General features: G+C 38.3%; 1 long non-coding RNA gene across 1 annotated transcript; it reads right to left on the reverse strand.

Annotated features, from left to right (window-relative positions):
* Nucleotides 1-2,769: 2,769 nt before the first annotated feature.
* On the reverse strand, nucleotides 2,770-3,640 carry LOC124286442. The gene is made up of 3 exons (XR_006901031.1): nucleotides 3,496-3,640; nucleotides 3,012-3,063; nucleotides 2,770-2,814 (listed from the first exon to the last, which is right to left on the reverse strand). It is a non-coding gene; the product is annotated as an uncharacterized LOC124286442 (long non-coding RNA).
* Nucleotides 3,641-12,688: the final 9,048 nt, after the last annotated feature.

Below are 12,688 nucleotides of genomic sequence, written 5' to 3' on the forward strand. Positions count from 1 at the left end.
AGAACTGGATATCCTAACTGATAATAAATATTTTTATGAGGCTAATTTTAATTTTTAATATTTAAAATAACTGTAAAATTAGAATAAGGTTTCACTTTTAGATGTCCTAATGGAGACCTAATTATCTGTTTTTGATTTTCCAGCAATGCTCCTGAAAGAAATGACAGATCCTGCAAGTCCTGGTTCATGTGATGAACTAACTACCATTCCTGAATCACCAACCACATCACAGACATGGACTGAACCACAACCAGATCTTCAACATTTGAGGTTCGAGTGCGAGTACTGTGACAAGGTGCTAGCAACAAAGATGGGAATGAAAATGCACACCCGGCAACATACAAAAGAGTTTCCTTATGTATGTAGCCAATGTAGTAAAGGGTTTAATACCCGAGTCCTCCTCAAAGCGCACCTTGCCAAGCATCAAGGAAAGCCGTACGCAACTCGCAAACTTTGCGGAAAAGCTTTAGCAAGTCCATCGGCACTCAAGCGGCACCATGCCTTACATGAAGGCACAACATTGAAATGTGAATATTGTGAAGAAACATTTCACACTAAGGATTCACATTCAAAACATCAGATTTCTCATCAAACGAAAACAGAAAGGTGTCAGGTATGTGGAAAAGACTTTCATGAAAAAACAATTAATAAGCACATGCGTGAAATTCATGGCGAGAAAAAACACCAGTGCGAGTTATGTCCTTATGCCACAAACAGAAAGGCCGACTTGATGAGGCATGGTGTGATGCACAAACCCACCAAGATTGAAATCTGTTCTTCATGTGGCAAGGACTTTAAGTGGGAGACCTCCAGAAGGAGGCATGAGGAGGTCTGCCAAGGACCAAAGGAGGACGAAGATTTTGATATTGTTGAAATAGACCCAGACCTCTTAATCCATTGCAGTGCAGCAAAAAAATAGGATATTTAAACATTTTCTCCAGTGACTGTGGTGTGTAAATATGTTTCTGTGATCATCCAGAGAGAGACTGTGATGTGTAAATATGTTTCTGTGATCACCCAGAGAGAGACTGTGATGTGTAAATATGTTTCTGTGATCATCCAGAGAGAGAGACATATGTGATGTGTAAATATGTTATTTTGTGATTTACATCTTATACATGTATTTTATTTTTGTGATAGCCTGTGATTTATATGTTGTTGAACAGAATTACTGTCTACCACCAGTCGGTGCCATAAATGTATACTGTGTTGTCCAAGTGCCAAGTTTGACTTTATCAATAAAAAAGTTTTGAAACTTATTTCCACATGTACTTCAATTGACAACACGAAAAAGTTCATTCAAAATTGTTTTATAATTTTATTCAAGATAACAATACATCCTAACAGCAGCAGCTCTTTCATTTACATGACATGATATGAAACAAATCAAACAACATGACTTAACTTGGAAGAACTTTTTAAGTTCATTAACATTGGGTGTTTGTCATTCTGAAAACAAGACCACTAGGCGACCTTATGTTAGCTTTTCCCACAAATGTGCCCTGGGGATGAGATGATTTTGGATTTAACAGCACTTTCAATAGTATTTCCATTTATATCACAAGTGAACCTGGGATGGTACTGCACTGAATTTCAATTAAGCATTCACTCAAATCTTACTGCATGAAGAACAGTTTTTAAAAAGCAGTGTCTTTAGCTTTGCCCATTCTCACAAGTGGATTTATTCTGGACTCGTCAACTTTGTGGTGTTGACGCACTCCAGAGACTCCTTTAGCTGGTTCATGGATGTTGGATAGTCCATGCAGATGGTGACGAGCAGTGCGTCTTCGACTTTTGTCGTCAAACGGATGATCCTGAAATGTGAGATTATATTATTGAAATATGCTTAACCAAATACCAAAAGTAATATACATACCAAGTAACAAATGTAAAAATTACATATAACATTCGTAATCCCAAATACAATAAGATACAGAGGCTATGACATTCCTGTTAATGCTGATCTATATATCTATATCTAACTATTGTTTTGTGAATGGACTTGATCTGTCCAACTATTATACTCACAACAATGTTGATGTCATCAATAAAGCAAGGTGGAGGTCTTGCAGCAGGGAGTGGCTCGTTGACTTTCTAAAGAGTTTGTTCAGGGTACATAGGAGCAGAAGACATACGGAGAGGGAATCCTCTACAACAAATAAGATTAATAAAGGAATGAAATCATTATCAAAAGTAAATGCCTTTGGACTTAATTTGTGAACACTCAATTTGCCAAACTGGTTAATGTCAGCTAAAAACTGGAATTAGTAATGATAATGCAATTATTTTCAATCCAGTAATATTTCTGGTTTGCTTATCATCAGCCCCTGGCCAATCCTGGATCATTCCATTTGTTATAAAGTTATGATTCTTGAAAATCAGCTACACAGAAAGTTATGAAAATAATTATTTCATTAATTAAATGGTTAAAATGCTAAAGTTGGAGTTTAAAGGGTGAAGCGCCGTTGATTCGATTTATGCCCTTGTTTCACATGTACAAATAAGTTGAGACAATCAATTACCTGTCAGGGTCTAGCCTCACAAGACTCTCCCCACACAACTTTGCCATGTTTGTTTCCAGACCAATACAGGTAGGTACTCCGTTGTTTGAACCAGGAAGAGCGGCCAGTGAGGAGTAAATTGCTTCTCAATTCTGACTGCTGACTGCACTACAGGGTAGTTGATTGTAGGTTCGACGTTTGGTCAATGCTTGCAATTGTTGCTTCCAATAATTGCTTTGGATATCCCTTTATATGCATTCCGGGGTGAGGAAACCTCTGCAGATCCACAAAGGACAACAGCTTTTCTCTGTATCTTAAATGAAAGAAATTACATTCTCATTTACAGACGTAAGCATTAGGAAAGTGTGATCATTGTTAACTAACTTTCCAGTAGTAGTAGAATTATGCTAAATCAGCAAGGGCCAGGACCAAATTTAGCACTTGATCATAATCATTTAATGATTGCAAGTGCTGTTAATAACAATTTACTATGGTCAAGAAAGTACTTACCTCCACATATTTCTGCATCTTTCAAGGGCTGGAATTCCTGGTTGATCACAAGCTTCGAACCAGTCACGAATCTGAAATAATATCATTTATGGATAATAATGATACAATTTGTGATGAACAGAACAGTACCAATTATCAGAGTTTGGTCTTGTGCTTAAATCTAAATTGAGTACACATATCAGTGTATGACAATCAGACCCATTTGACAGACCAAAATCTTATTACTTTTTGCAATTTTGAGGTTTTTGTTTAATTTAACGAATTAAATTTATACACTAAGAATTTCTTGTTGGCTACTTTATTATGGTTCTGCAGAACCATTTAGTGGTAGCAAAGTGGACTTTGTCTTGTAGAGCAATAAGTTTTCCCAGAACGGTACTGAAGAAGCATAGTTGATTGATAGTTAAAGTAGGTAATATATGGGGAAAGTATTCTTCCTTGAATATTTACAAATTTTTAAAAAAACACATACATTTTAACTCACCATTTTGCACATTTCTGCAGACTTGTTAGCTTTCATGGCTCTCAGTTCATTCTCCACTTCAACAGAGAAAGTTATCAAAGAAAAGTCAGTGCTCTGCATGTTTATGCGATCCTCAATCATTCCCAGCTTCAGCTGTGTATTTCCCTGTTCCGCAACTGTGACAAAGTCCGATCTCTTTGCTGATCCAAGATTGCCCTTGCACAAAGCTGATCGATGTCTGGTGAGGAGGTGATGTGGATCTATCTTCTTGGTTTCCAGTTGGTTTCTATCAGAATGCCATTCCGGTATGTAGAACCATTCAACTGGTTTGGATAAAACTAGCACTACCATGTTGCGCTTTATTTTGGCTCCTCGACGCCAATTGCCCAGTATCTCGCCAAATTTCCAATTAGCATAGGATACATTAAGGGCCATTTTAGGATATGACTTTTGCTGCAGACATTTTAAGGAAAGGCATTTCAATTTTGCAGGAGACCTCCTTCGGAATTTCTGGGATGGTACATCTCCACATATATGAAGCAGAGACTTTAATTCTTCCAAAAATTTTTGCTTAGATCCTGATATCCTCACTTTCAGCAGCTTCCTATCACGCAAGAACTTGAGGATTGAACTGAGCTCTTTGGCATTCATTTTTGACATTTCACAGCAACTGACAAAATATCCTTTCAAGTATTCAACTGATGGAGATCCCTGATTTCACTGAGGAAAATCCCTTTTGCTAAATACCTCTGTGTACACAACACTTGCAGGGAGGTCGGAATAGCATGTGAACGCCTTGTTCAGTTGAGGCTCTAACTTTCTGCACAGTTAGAAAACAACATGGGTGTCGAGCACGTTCGACCTATCTCAAAATTTCTCAGGTCTTCTTTGTTAGCGCGTTTTAATCACTTGCAGTGCCATAACCGTTGACGCCATCTTTGTAGTGTTTACGACCTCCTAAAGCATTAACGACAGGTCAATCGGGGTCCTAAATTTTGGGCTGTTTACGACACAGTGTAAATATACGAGGTCTTTGTGAAACAGGGTAAAAAAGTAAGAGGTGGTCTATGACCTGCTTTACGAGGTCGTACCGGTAAGAGGGCTTTGTGAAACGGGCCCCTGGAGACCACAGCCACGGACCAGTACACAACGAAGTCAAGGAAAATCAAATCTCAAATAGATGGTAACAAAATGAGGAATATTTTTTAAAAAAAAGGTAAGAAGTATTCCTAACGTTATGTTAAAGGTCACATGCAACGTAAAACACAACTTTGCAGATTCTGATACCTTTCGGTATGGACTTACTGAAACAAATCATCAAAAATGCAAATTCAACTTATAAAGTTGAAAAATAACGCGATGAAAAAAAACGCGCGAAGGCGGAGTTCAAAAGATTCACTAATTTTCCCCAGCGCTTGGGGGAAAAGTGGTTTCAACAGCTGGGCTGCGCTCATAGCACATGCGCAGTGAAATAGGTTCGCGCAGCGGGTTGTCCGGTGAATACTCGGTGAAGGCTTTGGTGTGAGCTATTTTTTTTTAATGTTTTGTTGATATTTCACAGGCGCGAGCTTTTTATGTTATACCAATAGATTACCGATTTAACTGTTTATATAATTTCATTTGTCTATTTCACCACACGTTCTTCTTACCGAGTCACTTTCTCAGTTCGATACTTAAAAGCAATGTCATTATTTAGCGTTGACCGAATATCTAACTGTGACACAGATATGTCGTTGTCACAGACAAAACTCAGTGTCGGTTTTATTGACACCTATGTGTCTGCCTGCCTGTCTGCTAATGACAATATTCAATACACAACTTCGATCACTGACCACATGCAATTTGAACTTAACACCTATCAGGCTATACACCATAAACAAAACGCATTGATTTATGGCCCGAGTTCGGTCTCTGTCACATTATGTAATTAGACAGACAGGCATGTGCGATACTTGTACACATGACATGTTATGATGTCTGTTGATTGCAAATTGTTATACACAAGAAAATGAGCATGTATTTACGGTTCATTGCCGGGAATGCTAAAATCTCGACGCTTCTCGGTTCAGTGAGCGTAGCCTTCGCGGTACTTGCAATGTCTGTGAAAGTTACGTGAGTATGAGTATGCCCCGTTCTTACCGCTCTGCCTTCTCCAAATTCAGATCAGGTACTGCTCCTCTGCATTTGGAAACCGGCAGATATACAAATGTGAATGAGAGGGTATGTTTTCAGTGCAGTGAGAGTGTTGAGGATGAAAGACACGTTCTGTTGTATTGCCCTATGTATGATGATTTGCGTGAAAGTTTATATGAAAATGTCTGTTTTAGCTATCCCAACTTCTTAGATCTTTGTGATGATGATAAATTAGTTTTACTTTTTAAACACCATGTATATTTCAGTGCCAAAACCTGCTTTTATATCTTGCAAAGAAGAAAACATATTTTATACGAAAGTAAGAAAGTTTATTCACTCTTGCTTGACAACGGTATAAGAATCCATACCGAAACGTCGCATCATATATAATAAAGAAGTTGTTATCCATAAACTTTCTTACTTTCTTATTAGTCACCAACTTCTAAATGCCAATCAAACATATCATATTTTATACGGATAGATTTTATACTGTATGTACCTATATAATTATTTAGTATTTATAATGTATTAATACATTAGTCTCTCATAACCCTTAAAGGGTGGCTCACTTATATGCTATATTTTATAAATATATTAAATATGTATTTTATGTGAGGTGAGACTGAAATAAAATATCTGTCTGTCTGCAATGTTATGGTTAAATGAACACGGGGCGCCTCACTCGGAGGCTCTGACAAATTACAAAGAAAACAGGATTAACGTGGACGCTCTTTAATTTGGGCACATACAAAAATATTAATACAGCTATACGTTTTCATTTTCAGTATACATTTTCTTGAATTCGACATTAAATTGTCATTATCCATAGTAAATCACATTTCTGTCAATCTACGTCGAGCTTAAGACAATTTGAGAAGTTCAGACACGTTGTCTGTGTAGGCGATGTCCCCGATGATGTTGTTCACAAGGCCCTTCAGGTTTAAGTTGACTATAACCTGCGCACCTGCCATCACGAATATGTGTACGATAGTTCGGTGTCAGTTTGCAACTTCAATATTATAGCAATGTTTTTCGAATTAAATACATCTGAAATAAAAACGCCACTTAAATACAGGTCTAAACAAGCGAAGAAGATAAAGAAGCCTGCTACATATTGAAGTTGGAAGATACCATAATGTGGTTTAAACATATTTTATTCTATTCAAGAGGAAAGAAAAGGATTGGCAAACAAGCCTAAATGGCTTATATTAATGCCGCTCCATAATACATGTGAAGGTTCACATTTGTGCATAATACATATTTATAGTGGTTATAACAAGTTATCTCTGAATAATAACAATCATGGATATCAACAATTTGTCTTGGTTCAGTTTCGTGGCCAGTTGATACAAATAAAAAAAAAATAAGAGAAGCTACAAAACTTTATGAATCAAAACGTTTTGATGTAATAATGAATTGATGGACTGACCGTAGAATATCCATATTCGTCTGATGAGATACTGAGTTATTGCCATTTAGCACATCCCGCAGGGGAGAACCCTTTCACATAGAAATACGATTCGTATCGAGTGGCATTATATTTAGGACACATGAAAAAATAGTGGAATACATCCTCATAATCTTGTGAGCAGGAACAAGAAGCATTATCAGAAATGAAACGATTATACTTATCACTGTTTAAGTCACTGCATCCCAATCTAAGGCGGCAGTGTATTATTTGACAAAATCGACTACCAAAATTTAGATCGAACATTGTGTTGGTATTAACTTGTGGTGTGATTGAATTCTTAAACTGTCCAACAGAGGAAGCGTTTGTGGCATTTGTAGGTAGGTCATTCCACAGTTTAATTGTATCGGGCAAAAACGATTTGGCGTAATTAGCAGATTTGCATCTTATAGTCTGATAATTTTCATTATTCCTAAGATTGTAGTTACTGTTATCAGAAACATTCCCTGGAGCAAGATCACAAAGATAGTCAGGAACCATATGGTTTACCATTTTGTAAAATAATGTTAATTTAAAATTTTCTCTCCGTTTCGATAATGAAGTCATGTTTGTCTCATGATATAGTTTCGCATGGCTTGTACCTCTAACTGCACCGCATATTGTGCGTAAGGCATCTAAGTGAAGGTTTTCTAGTGACAAGGACTGTTCCTTTGTACAATTGTCCCAGAGATGACAGCAATAGTCAAACAGAGGTAAGATAAAGGATTTATACATAATGTACCTAGGGAAGAAATAATATGTGTCCATTGTTTATCTTTAAATCTTAATCGAATAGAAGACTGGTTCAAGTCTTAATAAATTCTATGTTCTATTCTGTTCTGATAAATACTCTATTATAACAATGTTTTGAAAAGAAATGTATCTACTCCCGGTATGGATTATGCTTCCCGGCACCGTATCTTTAGCTTTGGCGGTACTCCCTCAATTAGCTCTCCCGGGAAATCCGAAATATACATTTTAGCCTTCCCGGGACATCTGAAAAATACATTTTAGCCTTCCCGGTACGACACCGTATTTACAAAACCTAACATCTATATATATACACACACAATGAGCCGTGAGGGTATCGGCAAATGAACCAGCCGTTACACTTGAGTGCACACCCACCCGCTCTGACTGGGTTCGGTATCCCGGCTGCTTCGTTTCTAGGGAAGTAAACCCAAGTACAAAATATTGCACTTTTGATTTGCGATTGTACGCTTATAATTTTGTTTATATGCTTTTTCATAATCAGCAATGTATATTATATGCCATAAATAAGTGATAACTGTGTTTTAATTATGTTTGATTGTTTGGTTGCATGTGACCTTTAAGCAATCCACTCCTTTGATGATCGCCTAGGTGCATTATCGCGATAATGACATCGCGAGATATCGAACGAGCCTACAGCTCAGCAGGAACAGAAATCGTGACAATTGTTGTGAAAAATGAAAGCTATATGTTCTCACAATCTGCTGTCATTTAATTTTGTCACCTGCTTTGCCTAGCCTCCGAGTGGGCCTAGGACAAATGCCACCCGGACAAATGCCACCTAGGACAAATGCCACCCAAATAAAAATAAAAACCACCAACACAATAACATTTTTAAAAAGTCAACATTACTATGAAATCAAAATTTTACATGAAAATCAACTTTTTTATCAAAGTGAATATATTTTTTTAAGAACCCAAATTATTCATCAAAGTCTACATAATTTTACAACAAAATCAACATTAAAATCAATATGGGTGGTAATTGTCCTCTCTGTAATGGTAAAATAACTGGGTGGCATTTGTCCGGGTGGCTTTGTCCTGCTCCCCTTCCGAGTTACAACTTGTTTTCATAGACGATTCTGTCGTAATTGCCTGGTGTCGCTGGGCCTTATTTGTTCGAGCCAGCCGCTAGTGATAGTGAAATCTATGATCAGCCTCGCTCATCTCGGTTACGGTTAATGACTTCAACCTAAACAGTGCGACATTAGGAAGGGTGGATGCCCATCAGATGCCGTTATTTGAAAATTTCCCCGGTAGTTCTTGTCTGATTGCATTAAAGTATCAAAGCAGTGTGGGCTTTTGCAGGTTTTCTAATGCCTGGATGGTATAATGACTGATCATAATTGATCCCATTTCTGTGGGTTTTTTACCTCGATATTTATTCACGTCATTTAAAAATATGACGTATAATATTAAAAAAATGACATTTGATTTATTTGAATCCGTAAACTAAACAACCCCACTTTGCCATTGCTAGAAGACTCTGAAAATTTACTTAGGTGAATAGGTACATACAGTTTTAGCACACAGCAAATGCTTATATGTATTTCTTATGCAACAATGAAGTTCTGTCCGTATTCTCAAAATAGTGTCGGCCCATAGGTTTTCACATGCAATTAAAATTGCATGCAATACAGCAATTAATACTCCCTTGTTGTAACCCATGTTAGGTGGTATAAACCTACACATGTTATTTGTCATCATTCACTTGATGGTCAGTTAATGAATTTAAAACAGGTATATTTAGTGGTAACACCACTGGGATAACCCGACAAAGGTTCCCATTTGGCATTTCTTGTGTCTGGAGTAAATAATCAACATTATAAACATCGATCAAAGGATTAACCGATAACACGCTGATTGATTAATTACTTTTATCTTACACAGAAGATTTGTTAAAAGGTAGTGTTCATGTATGTAGATTTACTAATCTATACTGAATACACTCTGTCGTGTCGGTGTCTGCCTAAAACAACTTCCTTCTTTCAAAGGATTAACCGCCAAGACATTGATTGATTGCTCATTATTGGCTAACTAAATTACCTTTTTGTAAAGAATTGTGGACATTATGCGATTAGTTCCCAGGTATGCTATCTTGGGTGACCAATGAGACTATATACCAATGTGAAATACCTGAAACGATATATCACTTTTCGTAAACATGTATTAAATGTATCATTTGGAACAGCTGCAGGTGAATGGCATTTCACTCGTTTTTGTGGATATTGATGTTAAACCATCACGTCACACTGTGCTCCACCACCACATACCAGAATGTATGTTGTTGTTACACACACCATCACATACCAGAATGTATGTTGTTGTTAAACCATCACGTCACACTGTGCTCCACCATCACATACCAGAATGTATGTTGTTGTTAAACCATCACGTCACACTGTGCTCCACCATCACATACCAGAATGTATGTTGTTGTTAAACCATCACGTCACACTGTGCTCATCACGTCACACTGTGCTCCACCATCATACCAGAATGTATGTTGTTGTTAAACCATCACGTCACACTGTGCTCCACCATCACATACCAGAATGTATGTTGTTGTTAAACCATCACGTCACACTGTGCGTCCACCATCACATACCAGAATGTATGTTGTTGTTAAACCATCACGTCACACTGTGCTCCACCATACCACCCAGAATGTATGTTGTTGTTAAACCACACTGTCTCCACGTCACCATCACGTCCATCACATACCAGAATGTATGTTGTTGTTAAACCATCACGTCACACTGTGCTCCACCATCACATACATCACATACCAGAATGTATGTTGTTGTTAAACCATCACGTCACACTGTGCTCCACCATCACATACCAGAATGTATGTTGTTGTTAAACCATCACGTCACACTGTGCTCCACCATCCACATACCAGAATGTATGTTATTGTTAAACCATCACGTCACACTGTGCTCCACCATCACATACCAGAATGTATGTTGTTGTTAAACCATCACGTCACACTGTGCTCCACCATCACATACCAGAATGTATGTTGTTGTTAAACCATCACGTCACACTGTGCTCCACCATCACATACCAGAATGTATGTTGTCACACTGTTAAACCATCACGTCACACTGTGCTCCACCATCACATCACACTAGAATGTATGTTGTTGTTAAACCATCACGTCACACTGTGCTCCACCATCACATACCAGAATGTATGTTGTTGTTAAACCATCACGTCACACTGTGCTCCACCATCACATACCAGAATGTATGTTGTTGTTAAACCATCACGTCACACTGTGCTCCACCAGAATCACATACCAGTGCTCCAATGTAGAATGTATGTTGTTGTTAAACCATCACGTGCTCCACACCACACATACCAGTGTATGTTGTTGTTAAACCATCACGTCATCTCCACCATACCAGAATGTATGTTGTTGTTAAACCATCACGTCACACTGTGCTCCACCATCACATACCAGAATGTATGTTGTTGTTAAACCACGTCACACTGTGCTCCACCATCACATGTGCTCACACCACCATCACATACCAGAATGTATGTTGTTGTTAAACCATCACGTCACGCTGTGCTCCACCATCACATACCAGAATGTATGTTGTTGTTAAACCATCACGTCACACTGTGCTCCACCATCACATACCAGAATGTATGTTGTTGTTAAACCATCACGTCACAGAATGTATGTTGTTGTTAAACCATCACGTCACACTGTGCTCCACCATCACATGAATGTATGTGTTGTTAAACCATCACGTCACACTGTGCTCCACCATCACATACCAGAATGTATGTTGTTGTTAAACCATCACACTGTGCTCCACCATCACATACCAGAATGTATGTTGTTGTTAAACCATCACGTCACACTGTGCTCCACCATCACATACCAGAATGTATGTTGTTGTTAAACCATCACGTCACACTGTGCTCCACCATCACATACCAGAATGTATGTTGTTGTTGTTAAACCATCACGTCACACTGTGCTCCACCATCACATACCAGAATGTATGTTGTTGTTAAACCATCACGTCACACTGTGCTCCACCATCACATACCAGATGTATGTTGTTGTTAAACCATCACGTCATGTATGTTGTGTGTTAAACCATCACGTCACACTGTGCTCCACCACCACATACCAGAATGTATATGTTGTTTTTAAACCATCACGTCATCACGTCACACCGTGCTCCACCATCACATACCAGAATGTATGTTGTTGTTAAACCATCACGTCACACTGTGCTCCACCATCACATACCAGAATGTATGTTGTTGTTAAACCATCACGTCACACTGTGCTCCACCATCACATACCAGAATGTATGTTGTTGTTAATCCATCACGTCACACTGTGCTCCACCATCACATACCAGAATGTATGTTGTTGTTAAACCATCACGTCACACTGTGCTCCACCATCACATACCAGAATGTATGTTGTTGTTAAACACACGTCACACTGTGCTCCACCACCACATACCAGAATGTATGTTGTTGTTAAACCATCACGTCACACTGTGTTCCACATCACATACCAGAATGTATGTTGTTGTTAAACCATCACGTCACACTGTGTTCCACCATCACATACCAGAATGTATGTTACTGTTAAACCATCACGTCACACTGTGCTCCACCATCACATACCAGAATGTATGTTGTTGTTAAACACACGTAACACCGTGCTCCACCACCACATACCAGAATGTATGTTGTTGTTAAACCATCATGTCACACTGTGCTCCACCATCACATACCATAATGTATGTTGTTGTTAAACCATCACGTCACACCGTGCTCCACCACCACATACCAGAATGTATATGTTGTTTTTAAACCATCACG

The sequence above is a fragment of the Haliotis rubra genome, unplaced genomic scaffold, assembly GCF_003918875.1.
Source record: "Haliotis rubra isolate DU_JTF1 unplaced genomic scaffold, ASM391887v1 Scf383, whole genome shotgun sequence".
In the NCBI taxonomy this organism is placed as follows: domain Eukaryota; kingdom Metazoa; phylum Mollusca; class Gastropoda; order Lepetellida; family Haliotidae; genus Haliotis; species Haliotis rubra.